The sequence below is a fragment of the Cetorhinus maximus genome, unplaced genomic scaffold (assembly GCF_964194155.1).
Source record: "Cetorhinus maximus unplaced genomic scaffold, sCetMax3.hap1.1 HAP1_SCAFFOLD_627, whole genome shotgun sequence".
NCBI lineage: Eukaryota > Metazoa > Chordata > Chondrichthyes > Lamniformes > Cetorhinidae > Cetorhinus > Cetorhinus maximus.
Window position 1 is genome coordinate 202,414 of NW_027596569.1, and position 15,087 is coordinate 217,500.

Genomic DNA, 15,087 nt, shown 5'->3' on the forward strand with positions numbered 1-15,087 from the left:
GACCAACACCCGCTCCAGTCCTGACAACATCTCCAAACTAAAACTCTCCACCTTCATTTCCAATCGCTGGTCCGCTCTACCCATCTCTGTAACCTCCTCCAGCCCCTACAACCCTCCCTATCTCTGTAACCTCCTCCAGCCCCTACACCCCTCCCTATCTCTGTAACCTCCTCCAGCCCCTACAACCCTCCCTATCTCTGTAACCTCCTCCAGCCCCTACACCCCTCCCTATCTCCGTAACCTCCTCCAGCCCCTACACCCCTCCCTATCTCTGTAACCTCCTCCAGCCCCCTACAACCCTCCCTATCTCTGTAACCTCCTCCAGCCCCCTACAACCCTCCCTATCTCTGTAACCTCCTCCAACCCCTACAACCCTCCCTATCTCTGTAACCTCCTCCAGCCCCTACAACCCTCTCTGTCTCTGTAACCTCCTCCAGCCCCTACAACCCTCCCTATCTCTGTAACCTCCTCCAGCCCCTACACCCCTCCCTATCTCCGTAACCTCCTCCAGCCCCTACAACCCTCCCTATCTCTGTAACCTCCTCCAGCCCCCTACAACCCTCCCTATCTCTGTAACCTCCTCCAGCCCCCTACAACCCTCCCTATCTCTGTAACCTCCTCCAACCCCTACAACCCTCCCTATCTCTGTAACCTCCTCCAGCCCCTACAACCCTCTCTATCTCTGTAATCTCCTCCAGCCCCTACAACCCTCCCTATCTCTGTAACCTCCTCCAGCCCCTACAACCCTCCCTATCTCTGTAACCTCCTCCAGCCCCTACAACCCTCCCTATCCCTGTAATCTCTTCCCACCCTCCAAGGTCTCTGCGCTCCTCCAATTTGGGCCTCTTGCACACACCTCGAGTTCCATCGCTGCACCCTTGATCCCTCACAGGAAGGTCAATCAGACAGAATCTGACCCCGAGCCACATAGGGAGATATTAGGGACAGGGGGACCAAAAGCTCGGTCACAGAGGTCGGTTTTAAGGAGCGTCTTAGAGGAGGAGAGAGGGAGGGAGCGAGAGACAGAGAGGTTTAGGGAGGGAATTCCAGAGCTCAGGGCCCCCAGGCAGCTGAAGGCACGGCTGCCAATGGTGGAGCGATGGGAATCGGGGGATGGTCAAGAGGCCGGAATTGGAGGATTTTGTCATGACCAATGTAATGGACACAATCTTTAAATAAAGACTCTTAATTTACATAGCTTTGCATCAAAGATATCCACAGGACCTGAATTAAAATATCGATAAAACCTTCTCAACATCAATAAGTCAGTTTGGGAAGATGAAGGATGAACCCAATCGAGGCCTCTTAAAGGGGAAGAGATTGGTTGGAACGTTCTCAGGCATGAGAGACCTCAGTTCATGTGGAGAGACTGGGAGGAGCTGGGATTGTTCTCCTTGGAGCAGAGAAGGTTAAGGGGGAGATTGAATTGAGGCGTTCAAAATCAGGAAGGGTTGGGAGAAATTTGCAGGACTATGGGGGGCAGAAAGGGCGGGGAGGACTTTTGGGGGGTAACTGGATAGATCTTTCAAAGAGCCAGCACAGACAATGATGGGCTGAATGGCCTCCCCCTGGGCTGTGGGAGTCTCCGACAAGGTTCTTTCTGAAGGTTAAGAAGGGAATGGTAATGAGGCTTGAGGAACAATGAGGAGGAGGAGGAGGGTTATAGAGCAGGGGTGGGGGGGGGTGGAGAGTCATCTTAACTACGATCCGACAAGGTTGGACTTACAGAGTCTCGTCGTTCTGAAAGACCAGGTGCCCGCTGTACTGCTCGAAGTCCTCGCCCGCCTTGGCCGTGCCCTCGACCATCTTGAAGGGGAGGTGCACGGTGCCCCTCGCCCCCGACGTCCTCTGCACCTTGACCCTCATGACCCCCACGCTCTCGCTGACCCGCTGCGAGTCCTGCTCCAGGGAGAAGACGCCGGCGTGGTCGTCGTCGAAGATGGTGACGGTTGCGGCGCTGGGCGAGCCCAGGACGTAGGCCGGGGTGGGGGGCGGCGGGGGCAGCGGGAGGGCGGCCCGGCCCTCCCCGGGGCAGCTGACCCGCAGGTTGCTGAGCCGCACCCGGAAGTACTCGTCCTCCTCGAAGATGTCGTCGTCGATGATGCCCACGGAGAGCTCGCGGCGCGTCTCGCCCGGCTGGAAGACCAGGGTGCCCTCGGCAAACTGGTAGTCGGAGCCAGCGTTGGCGGTGCCGTCCTCGGTGCGGAAGTCCACCGCCAGGGTGCAGCCGGGGTCCCCGCCCTCCCGGGCCACCCCCAGCCTCAGGGCGCCGCAGTTCTCAAAGCACTGGTACTGGGCGCGCTCAAAGCAGACGGTGCCCCCGGCAAGGCTGGCGCCGGCCCGCAGTTCCTGCAGGCTCAGGGCCTTGCGGGCCTGCTCGGCCGCGTGCTTCTTGAGGATGTTGCCGGCCCCGGTCATGCGGCGGGTGGCCTGGATACGGTAAAAGGCCCGGCTCTTCTGCTGCTGGCTCAGGGCCTGGTAGTTGGCCAGCTCCACCAGCTGCTCCATGTCCTTCTCCGGGTGGCGCTGGCGCAGGTCCCTCAGCGCCCGGGCCATCACCCGCCGGGCCTCCTCCTCCTGGTCCTTCTCGCCGGCCTCAGCCTCCAGCCCGTCCTGCGAGCCCTTGTAGGCCCCGTCCAGCTCCATGTCCAGCTTGTCCAGCGGCCGCTCGCCCACCGTCTCGATGATCAGCCCCCGGTTCTTGTCGGCCCGGTACCTCTTGTACATGTACTTGTAGATGAGCAGGCGACGGTCGGCGATCCAGGCCACGAGGACGCAGACGGGGAAGAAGAAGAAGGTGACCAGGCCCTCCCAGACGTCCACCACCCCCGGCGAGATGATGGCCAGGATCAGGTAGAGCCAGATGTAGGCGAAGATGCTCCAGCTGGCGGTGACGAAAAAGACGCGCAGGTGCTTGATCTTCCGGCTCTCGCCGTCGGGCACCACGTAGATGCAGGTGGCGATGATGACGAACATGTTGAAGGCCGCGCTGCCCACGATGGTGGCCGGGCCCAGGGTCCCGGCCTCGAACTTGTGCCCGCAGACCTCGATGACGGAGAGGAGGATCTCGGGCGCCGAGGAGCCCAGCGCCATCAGCGTCAGGTTGGACACGGTCTCGTTCCAGACCCGCACGGTGGCCGTCATGGTCTCGCCGTTGGCCTTCTTGATGGTAATCTCCCGCTCCTGCGAGGTGATGACCTCGATGGAAGCCATGAAGCGGTCGGCGACGATGGACATCCCCAGGAACATGTAGACCAGCGCCACGAAGTAGACAATGGCCCGCGCCACTTTGTCGCCCACCGACGGGTCCTGGGGCTGCCACAGGGGCAGGATGACCCCCCCCTCGCACTCGTACAGGCCCTGGCAGCTGGCGTTGTCCCCCAGCGGGGCAGTGGGGGTCACTCCGTCCGCGCCCCGCGCCGTCCGGGCGCCGCCCAGCAACGCCAGGAGTAGGCTGGCGGCGGGAAGGGTCTGGAACAAGGCGCACGGCCGCGCCATCTTCCTGGGTCCACTCGATCGATGGTCAACACTGCGGCACAGAGAACAAAACAGTCAAACCAACAGCGTAGAGCAGCCTTTACTCTGTATCTAACCCCGTGCTGTACCTGTCCTGGGAGTGTTTGATGGGGACAGTGTAGAGGGATCTTTACTCCGTATCTAACCCCGTGCTGTACCTGTCCTGGGAGAGTTTGATGGGGACAGTGTAGAGGGAGCTTTACTCTGTATCTAACCCCGTGCTGTACCTGTCCTGGGAGTGTTTGATGGGGACAGTGTAGAGGGAGCTTTACTCTGTATCTAACCCCGTGCTGTACCTGTCCTGGGAGTGTTTGATGGGGACAGTGTAGAGGGAGCTTTACTCTGTATCTAACCCCGTGCTGTACCTGTCCTGGGAGTGTTTGATGGGGACGGTGTAGAGGGAGCTTTACTCTGTATCTAACCCCGGGCCGTACCTGTCCTGGGAGTGTTTGATGGGGACGGTGTAGAGGGAGCTTTACTCTGTATCTAACCCCGTGCTGTACCTGTCCTGGGAGTGTTTGATGGGGACAGTGTAGAGGGAGCTTTACTCTGTATCTAACCCCGTGCTGTACCTGTCCTGGGAGTGTTTGATGGGGACGGTGTAGAGGGAGCTTTACTCTGTATCTAACCCCGTGCTGTACCTGTCCCGGGAGTGTTTGATGGGGAGAGTGTAGAGGGAGCTTTACTCTGTATCTAACCCCGTGCTGTAACTGTGCTGGGAGTGTTTGATGGGGACAGTGTAGAGGGAGCTTTACTCTGTATCTAAACCCGTGCTGTACCTGTCCTGGGAGTGTTTGATGGGGACAGTGTAGAGGGAGCTTTACTCTGTATCTAACCCCGTGCTGTACCTGTCCTGGGAGTGTTTGATGGGGACAGTGTAGAGGGAGCTTTACTCTGTATCTAACCCCGTGCTGTACCTGTCCTGGGAGTGTTTGATGGGGACAGTGTAGAGGGAGCTTTACTCTGTATCTAACCCCGTGCTGTACCTGTCCTGGGAGTGTTTGATGGGGACGGTGTAGAGGGAGCTTTACTCTGTATCTAACCCCGTGCTGTACCTGTCCTGGGAGTGTTTGATGGGGACAGTGTAGAGGGAGCTTTACTCTGTATCTAACCCCGTGCTGTACCTGTCCTGGGAGTGTTTGATGGGGACAGTGTAGAGGGAGCTTTACTCTGTATCTAACCCCGTGCTGTACCTGTCCTGGGAGTGTTTGATGGGGACGGTGTAGAGGGAGCTTTACTCTGTATCTAACCCCGTGCTGTACCTGTCCTGGGAGTGTTTGATGGGGACAGTGTAGAGGGAGCTTTACTCTGTATCTAACCCCGTGCTGTACCTGTCCTGGGAGTGTTTGATGGGGACAGTGTAGAGGAAGCTTTACTCTGTATCTAACCCCGTGCTATACCTGCCCTGGGAGTGTTTGATGGGGACAGTGTAGAGGGAGCTTTACTCTGTATCTAACCCCGTGCTGTACCTGTCCTGGGAGTGTTTGATGGGGACAGTGTAGAGGGAGCTTTACCCTGTATCTAGCCCGGTGCTGTACCTATCCTGGGAGTGTTTGATGGGGACAGTGTAGAGGGAGCTTTACTCTGTATCTAACCCCGTGCTGTACCTGTCCTGGGAGTGTTTGATGGGGACAGTGTAGAGGGAGCTTTACTATGTATCTAACCCCGTGCTGTACCTGTCCTGGGAGTGTTTGATGGGGAAGGTGTAGAGGGAGCTTTACTCTGTATCTAACCCCATGCTGTACCTGCCCTGGGAGTGTTTGATGGGGACAGTGTAGAGGGAGCTTTACTCTGTATCTAACCCCGTGCTGTACCTGTCCTGGGAGTGTTTGATGGGGACAGTGTAGAAGGAGCTTTTTTCTGTATCTAACCCCGTGCTGTACCTTTTTCTGGGAATGTTTAGTGATTATAGTTTTGGGAGATATTGGACTGTGGCTTTTAAGAATAATTTTGTGTCACATGATCTGTGTAAACCAATGCGTTAGGAGGACAGGGAACCTCTGCAGGAAAATTCCTCTTTAGTTATGGAGTTTGATGCAGATGTGTAGTTGCTGCTCTCTTGTAAATAAAGTTAAATGTTTCCACTAAAAAAAGTTGCCTGAAGATCAACTCCATAACTGACGATGAGGATAAATCAGAATCGTTGCTGTACCTCTCCCAGTGATTGGGAGTATCTGCGTTCGTTAAAAAGTAGAGATATACTCATCCGAAATGCTACAGTCTGGCAGAATCGATGCCTTAGAGCCAGCCACAGGCGATTGGTCTCAATATGCAGAACATCTTGCATTTTTCTTTCAAGCAAACAAAATCACGGGGGAGGAAAAGAGGAGAGCGATTCTCCTGAGTATTTGTGGCAGCAAAACCTACAGTTTAATTCGAAGATTGACAGGCCCCCCAGCGCCCCGGATTCGAAGACTTTCAGTGAGCTATTCGACCTCGTTAAGGGGCATTTTCAACCCCAGCCCTCAGTCTCAATGCAGAGGTTCAGGTTCAATTCATGTAATAGAGACCCAGAGGGGAGACCATTGCGACCTACGTGACGAAATGAAAGCAACTGACGGAGTATTGTGATTCTGGTGAAACCCTGAGTGACATGCTCGGGGATGGTTTTAGTATGTGGCGTGCATGATACAGCGAAGGTTGCGGCCTGATTTTGAAGCTCGATTTTTAAGAAAGCGTTAGAAATAAGCGCTGGCAATGGAAAGCGCCGCGAGGGAATCACAGGCAATTCAAGGGGCGCCAAATGGGGCCTTTCTCCCAGCCGGGCAAGAACAGTCAGCCCGAACGTGGCGCGGAAAAGCCGGGAGTCCGCCGCCAAGCGGGAGACGAACCCCGCTAACCGAGAAATAAGAGGAAACAGCTTAGCCACTGAATGGAAAAATAATTTTCATCGACGCGGAGTCTTCTAGAGATTGGCGATTCGAAACGCAGAATGTTATTTCTGTCACGTCATGAGACATTGCAAAGTGAGATCTAAACAGGCCTCCAAATAACAAACCAAGTCCCATGAAGTCTGTAGCGTAGGAGAATCGGAAACAACCGATTCTGACATTTATTCATTACTCAACATGAAGGCTGGGGAGACAGAGCCTATATTCGTTACAGAGCAAGTGAACGGTAAACCCTTAAAAATGGAAGTAGACACGTTTGCTTCTGCCACTGTGATAGGGGAACACACTTTCAGATATTTAAATAAAGGTGGATCAACAATTACATTTGGAACAAATATCTGCCAAGCTGAAAACCCACACAGGCGCAGAAATCCAGGTAATAGGTATCACCAGAGCAACTGTTCATTGTCGACACCAATCGGCACGGTTCCCAGTGATGGTGGGAGGAGGTGAGAGGGCCAAGCCTTCTAGGGCGTGGTTGGTTGAAGAAGATTACATTAAACTGGTCCAAAATCTTCCCAGTTGTGAGCAGGGGGTACTGCCAGAGCTGCTAACAAAAAAACCTGACACTGTCTTCGAGGGTGAACTGGGAAAAATCCAAGGCCTACAGGCCAGGGTTTACGTGGACCCAGAAGCAACCCCTCGTTTCTTGAAAGCAAGACCGGTGCCACACGCCCTGAGAGAGGAGGTTGACGCTGAGTTGAACCGGCTAGAGAGTGTCATAAAAATGGTTGGGTTCTCAGAGTGGGCAGCACCCACAGTCCCTGCCCTTAGACCAGATCAGATCGGGCCATCTGGATCTGTGGAGACCATAAACTAATGGTCAACAGGGCAGCCAAACTGGACACGTTTCCCAAGAGCGAAGACCTCTGTGCCAAACTAGCGGGAGGGACAACGTATACAAAGCTTGGCATGAGTCACATCTATCAGCGATTGGAGCGGGATGACCCTTCCCGGGAATTCGTCACCATAAATACCCACAAAGAGTTATCGCCATATACACGCCTGCCCTTCGGGGTTCCCTCAGTCTGGGCCATTTTCCAGAGGAGGATGAAGAGTTACTACAGGGACTGACCTCAGGCTGTGGTCCACCTGGACGATGTACTGATAATCGGATTCACAGGAAAGGAACACTTGGCTAACCCAGAGGGAGTGCTGAAATGATTTTTACAAGCAGGGGTGCGCCTGAAGAAGGGGAAACCCACTTTTCAAGCAGATGGAGTCATTTATTGGGGCCACCGGGTATAGGTGCCCAAGGGTTACACCCGGTTGAAGAGAAGGTTAAAGCAACCGGAGAGGCGCCCGCACCCAGCAACGCCTCCGAAATGAAACCATTTTGAGGGGTGATCAATTATCATGTGCGGTTTTTACCAAACTTATCCACAGTTCTGGCCCTGCCACATTCACGATGCGAAGAAACAAACAGCGTTGGGTTTTGGGAGGCACCCCAAAAAAAGAAGCCTTCGTGAAAGTCAGACAGCTCTTGCACTCTCCCCATGTGTTCGTGCATTGTGACCGGACGCAGGGATCGGTGCGAACCTGCGATGCATCCCCTTCCCCCTCCCCCTCCCCTGCGGAGTGGGAGCGGCCCCTATCTCGCAAGATGGACGGCGGCACAGAGAGGCCAACGCACCCAGGACGTTTCCCACAGCCGAGATCGGACATCCTCAGGTCAAAAAGGGAAGGCCTGTCGATTATTTTTGGCATAAAAAAACTTCCACAAACACATGGCACGGGTGGCATTTCCCAACAGCATCAGACCACAAACCACTTTTGGGTCTGTTTAGCGAGGAAAAGGCTATACCTCCCACAGCTCCTGCAAGGGTTGGTTCATAGATCATTTTGGCAGCATATGAATACACCTTTGTACACAGACCAGGGATCCGTAAAGCCAATGCCCTAAGTCGCCTTCCTTTGCAAGAGAATAACGAACATGTCCCAGTTCCACCAGTATTAGTGAGGAACTTTCTAGATTTCTCGCCAGTCTGCACCAGGCAGATGAGAAAATGGAGGAACCGTGATCCAGTCCTGTCTCGAGTGAGAGATCCCAAGTGTTACGTGGTTGGCCCCGGGATCCAGTCTCTGATGGGCTGAAACTGTCTTCCAACCGAAGACGTGGGATGAGCAGTCAAGATGGTATTCCATTCTGGGGTGCACGGGTAGTAGTTCCTGCACGAGGCCGGGAACCACTTTTAGTCGAGTGACAGGGACCTCCCGGGTGAAGACGGTATCGCGGAGTTATCTTTGGCGGCCGGGAATGGATGGCGATATTGAAAAGATGGTAAAACGCCATGTGCAACATCAACAGCTACAAAAGCTGCCGGTGGCTGGACCATGGGGAGTGGCCTGGTAGGCCCTGGGTCAGATTGCACATGGATTATGTCAGGCCTTTCCTTGGAACCATGTTTCTACTGACTATACAAGCTCATTCCAAGCGGCTAGACGTTTGTGAGGTAAAGTCGCCAACATCAGGCGCTGCCAAAGTAAAACTCCGCCAGAGTTTCACCATCCATGGATTGCCATCGAGGTCTACAGCACAGAAAAAAGGCCCTTCGGCCCATCGAGTCTGCGCCGGTCAAACAAGTACCTAACTATTCTAATCCCATTTTCCAGCACTAGGCCCGTAGCCTTGTATGCCATGGCATTGCAAGTGCACATCCAAATACTTCTTAAATGTTATGAGGGTTTCTGTCTCTACCACCCTTTCAGGCAGTGAGTTCCAGATTCCCACCACCCTCTGGGTGAAAAAATTCTTCCTCACATCCCCTCTAAACCTCCTGCCCCTTACCTTAAATCTATGCCCCCTAGTTATTGATCCCTCCACCAAGGGGAAAAGTTCCTTCCTGTCTACCCTATCTATGCCCCTCATAATTTTATACACCTCAATCATGTACCCCCTCAATCTCCTCCGCTCCAGGGAAAATAGCCCCAGTCTATCCAATCTCTCCTCATAACTAAAACTCTCCAGCCCAGGCAACATCCTGGTAAATCTCCTCTGCACTCTCTCTAGTGCAATCACATCCTTCCTATAATGCGGATTCCAGAACTACATGCAATACTCTAGCTGTGGCCTAACCAGCGTTTTATACAGTTCCAGCATAACCTCCCTGCTCTTATATTCTGTGCCTCGGCTAATAAAGGCAAGGATCCCATATGCCTTCTTAACCACCTTATCTACCTGTCCCGCTATCCTAAGGGACCGTTGGACATGCACTCCAAGGTCCCTCTGATCCTCAGTACTTCCCAGGGTCCTACCATTCATCGTGTATTCCCGTGCCTTGTTTGTCCTGCCCAAGTGCATCACCTCACACTTATCCGGAATGAATTCCATTTGCCACTGATCAGCCCATCTGACCAGCCCGTCTATATCCTCCTGTAATCTAAGGCTATCCTCCTCACTATTTACCACCCCACCAGTTTTCGTGTCATCCGCGAACTTACTGATCAACCCTCCTACATTCAAGTCTAAATCGTTTATATATACCACAAACAACAAGGGATCCAACACCGATCCCTGTGCAACCCCAATGGACACAGGCATCCAGTCACAAAACCACCCCTCAACCATCACCCTCTGCTTCCTGCCACTCAGCCAAGTCTGGATCCAAATTGCCAAACTGCCTTGGACCCCATGGGCTCTTACCTTCGTTATCAGTCTCCCATGCGGGACCTTATCAAAAGCCTTGCTGAAGTCCAAGTAGACCACATCAAATGCATCACCCTCATCTACACACCTGGTCACCTCTTCGAAAAATTCAATCAAATTGGTCAGAAATGACCTCCCCTTAACAAAACCTTACTGACTGTCCTTGATTAACCCCTGCCTGTCCAAGTGTAGATTCATCCTGTCCCTCAGAATTGCTTCCAATAGTTTCCCCACCACTGAGGTTAGACTGACTGGCCTGTAGTTCCCTGGTTTATCCCTTCCTCCCTTCTTGAATAACTGTACCACATTGGCTGTCCTCCAGTCCTCTGGCACCTCTCCTGTGGCCAGAGAGGTATTGAAAATTATTGCCAGCGCCCCTGCTATCTCCTCCTTTGCCTCACTCAACAGCCTGGGATACATTTCATCCGGGCCTGGAGATTTATCTACTTTTAAGCCTGCCAGACCACTTAGAACCTCCCCCCTTTCTATGCTAATTTCTTTAATTATATCACAGTCCTTCTGCCTGATTTCCATACCCACGTCGTCCCTCTCACTTGTGAACACTAACAATTCTTTTGGAACCCTACCTACGTCTTCCGGCTCCACACACAAATTGCCACTATGGTCCTAAATGGGCCCTACTCTTTCCCTAGTTATCCTCTTACTCTTAATGAACTTGTAAAATAACTTTGGATTTTCCTTTCTTTTACCTGCCAATATTTTTTCATTCCCCCTTTTTGCTCCTCTAATTTCCTTTTTAAGTTCCCCCCTACACATTCTATACTCCTCTAGGGCTTCCACTGTTTTGAGCCTTCGGTATCTGCCATAAGCCTCCCTTTTTCTCTTGATCCAATCCTGTATATCCCTCGACATCTAGGGTTCCCTGGATTTGTTGGTCCCACCCTTTATCTTTACTGGAATATGTTGGCCCTGTACTCTCCCTATTTCCTTCTTGAATAAGTCCCACTGCTCTGATGCAGATTTATCTAAAAGTAGCTGCTCCCAGTCCACTCTGGCCAAATCATATCTGATCTTTTTAAAATCGGCCTTCCCCTAATTTAGAACTCTGATTTCTGGCCCATCCTTGTCCTTTTCCATAACAACCTTGAATCTAACTGAGTTATGATCACTATCTGCAAAATGCTCCCCCACTGATACCTCTGCCACTTGCCCGGCTTCATTCCCTAAAATTAAGTCCAGGACTGCCCCCTCTCTTGTAGGATCTTCTATGTACTGGCTTAAAAAGCTCTCCTGGGTTCATTTTAAGAATTCCGCTCCCTCTAAACCTATCACACTATGACTAACCCAGTTAATGTTGGGGCAGTTGGAATCCCCCACTATTACTACCCTATTAGTAATACAGAGATATGCGTCTCAGATAAATGGTACTGCGTTTATAAGTGCAGCGATTTATCAGCCTCAATGGTATCGACCATGTGAAGACTGCACCGGACCATTTGTCATCAAATGGACTGGCGGAAGGAGCAGTGCAAACTTTTAGTGCGGGAATGAAGAAGTTAACAGGCGACTCGCTGGAAGCCAAACTTGCTGGTTTTCTACTTCTCTACTGAGCGACTCCCCTCCTGCACTAGGACAGGAGCAAGATCTGCAGAATTACTGACCAGGACCCGTCTTCGGACACGACTCATTCCCAATTCGGAGGGGAGGGTGTTGGGAGAGGTGAAGGGAACCAAAAAGCGACTCATGGTTTGCAGTCGGGAGTGACAATTTACTGCCGGCAATGCTGATTGTGTCAGGAATTTGGGGGGGAGGACGGACGTGGTTACCAGGTGAAGTGAGCTCTGTGACCGGACCATTGTTACACCGCGTGGAAATGGAGGGTGGGATCGCCCCCCCTCCCAGGCCTGTGGATCGTTTAAGAAGGAGGGAGGGGACAAAATGATGTTCTGCCTGCAACCATCACCAAAGCGGTGGTACCCGTTGAAGTGGCTCCATCAAGGGCAGACATGCCCGGTGTCTCTGTCGGAGGGGAACACACTGAAGTGCGAGGGCCAAATGAGGGGCCGGAGAATGTGCTTCCCACAAATGAATCTGAAGCCGTGGACCTCTGCGACATTCCGCACAGATCCGGAAATCACCTGAAAGGCTGAACTTCTACTTTCTTGACTTGTGTAAATGTTGGAAAGTGATGAGATAAAAGTCCAAGTAAATACAAGATGGACAGAATGGTTAAAGGGGGAGGAATGTAGCAATTATAGTTTTGGGACATGTTGGGCTGTAGCTTTAAGGATAATCTGGTGATGTAAGGTCACATCATGTGTGAAATCCAATGCGTCAACAACGCGGGGAGTCTCATCTTTAGTTATGGAGGTTGATGCACACGTGTACCTGCTGCTGCTGCCTCATTAATAAAGTTAAACGTTTCCACTAAAACATTTTGTCTGAAGATCAACTGCATAACAGAATGTTTGATGGGGACGGTGTAGAGGGAGCTTTACTCTGTATCTAACCCCGTGCTGTACCTGTCCTGGGAGTGTTTGATGGGGACGGTGTAGAGGGAGCTTTACTCTGTATCTAACCCCGTGCTGTACCTGTCCTGGGAGTGTTTGATGGGGACAGTGTAGAGGGAGCTTTACTCTGTATCTAACCCCGTGCTGTACCTGTCCTGGGAGTGTTTGATGGGGACAGTGTAGAGGGAGTTTTACTCTGTATCTAACCCCGTGCTGTACCTGTCCTGGGAGTGTTTGATGGGGACGGTGTAGAGGGAGCTTTACTCTGTATCTAACCCCGTGCTGTACCTGTCCTGGGAGTGTTTGATGGAGACAGTGTAGAGGGAGCTTTACTCTGTATCTAACCCCGTGCTGTACCTGTCCTGGGAGTGTTTGATGGGGACAGTGTAGAGGGAGCTTTACTCTGTATCTAACCCCATGCTGTACCCTCCCTGAGAGTGTTTGATGGGGACAGTGTAGAGGGAGCTTTAATCTGTATCTAACCCCGTGCTGTACCTGTCCTGGGAGTGTTTGTTGGGGACAGTGTAGAGGGAGCTTTACTCTGTATCTAACCCCGTGCTGTACCTGTCCTGGGAGTGTTTGATGGGGACAGTGTAGAGGGAGTTTTACTCTGTATCTAACGCCGTGCTGTACCTGTCCTGGGAGTGTTTGATGGGAACAGTGTAGAGGGAGATTTACTCTGTATCTAACCCCGTGCTGTACCTGCCCTGGGAGTGTTTGATGGGGACAGTGTAGAGGGAGCTTTACTTTGTATCTAACACTGTGCTTAAGCTGTCTGGGGTGAGGACAAGCAGGAGCTAAGGGGCAAAGTGGTTGTAGGAGTTTAGAAGATGGAGTTGGGGACCAGAGGGTCGGGGGCTGTCTGGGGTTGGGTAATTGAGGAGGAGGGTCGAGGGGAGGCTGGAGGTAAAAGTGGATTAGATGAGTGGGAGGGGCAGGGGTCAGCGAAAGGGAGCAGAGGCTGTGATGGGATAGATCTCCACACACTGCATAAAGACTTGGGAAACAGGTTGTCAGGTAATTTTGGGGATGTGGTCAGTTCTGAGCAGCTGCAAATAAACCATTTCCTCTGGCAGTTAATGTGGGGGCAGGTGGCAAAGTAAATACAAGTCAAAGGGAGCGCAAAACCTCTTCTGCTACTCAGAGGAGTGCCGCACTGTCGGAGGGTCAGTGCTGAGGGGGCGCAGCACTGTCAGAGGGTCATCACTTCAGCCTTCTCTCTGATAGAACTCTGTAACCTCCTCCAGCCCCTACAACCCTCCCTATCTCTGTAACCTCCTCCAGCCCCTACAACCCTCCCTATCTCTGTAACCTCCTCCAGCCCCTACAACCCTCCCTATCTCTGTAACCTCCTCCAGCCCCTACAACCCTCCCTATCTCTGTAACCTCCTCCAGCCCCTACACCCCTCCCTATCTCTGTAACCTCCTCCAGCCCCTACAACCCTCCCTATCTCTGTAACCTCCTCCAGCCCCTACAACCCTCCCTATCTCTGTAACCTCCTCCAGCCCCTACAACCCCTCCTATCTCTATAACCTCCTCCAGCCCCTACAACCCCTCCTATCTCTGTAACCTCCTCCAGCCCCTACACCCCTCCCTATCTCTGTAACCTCCTCCAGCCCCTACAACCCTCCCTATCTCTGTAACCTCCTCCAGCCCCTACAACCCTCCCTATCTCTGTAACCTCCTCCATCACCTACACTCCTCCCTATCTCTGTAACCTCCTCAAGCCCCTACAACCCTCCCTATCTCTGTAATCTCCTCCAGCCCCTATAACCCTCCATATCTCTGTAACCTCCTCCAGCCCCTACAACCCTCCCTATCTCTGTAACCTCCTCCAGCCCCTACAACCCTCCCTATCTCTGTAACCTCCTCCAGCCGCTACAACCCTCCCTATCTCTGTAAACTCCTCCAACCCCGACAACCCTCCCTATCTCTGTAACCTCCTCCAGCCCCTACAACCCTCCCTATCTCTGTAACCTCCTCCAGCCCCTACAACCCTCCCTATCCCTGTAACCTCCTCCAGCCCCTACACCCCTCCCCATCTCTGTAACCTCCTCCAGCCCCTACAACCCTCCCTATCTCTGTAACCTCACCCAGCCCCTACAACCCTCCCTATCTCTGTAACCTCCGCCAGCCCCTACAACACTCCCTATCTCTGTAACCTCCTCCAGCCCCTACAACCCTCCCTATCTCTGTAACCTCCTCCAGCCCCTACAACTCTCCCTATCTCTGTACCCTCCTCCATCCCCTACACCCCTCCCTATCTCTGTAACCTCCTCCAGCCACTACAACCCTCCCTATCCCTGTAAGTTCCTCCAGCCTCTACAACCCTCCCTATCTCTGTAACCTCCTCCATCCCCTACACCCCTCCCTATCTCTGTAACCTCCTCCAGCCCTGACAACCCTCCCTATCTCTGTAACCTCCTCCAGCCCCTACAACCCTCCCTATCTCTGTAACCTCCTCCAGTCCCTACAACGCTCCCTATCTCTGTAACCTCCTCCAGCCGCTACAACCCTCCGAGATCTCTGCGCTCCTCCAATTCCGGCCTCTTGACCATCCCC

At 52.8% G+C, this 15,087-nt stretch overlaps 1 pseudogene; it reads right to left on the reverse strand.

Moving 5' to 3' along the window:
- Window positions 1–15,087, reverse strand: part of LOC144674321 (sodium/calcium exchanger 1-like) — a 209,586-nt pseudogene that overhangs the window by 190,276 nt on the left and 4,223 nt on the right.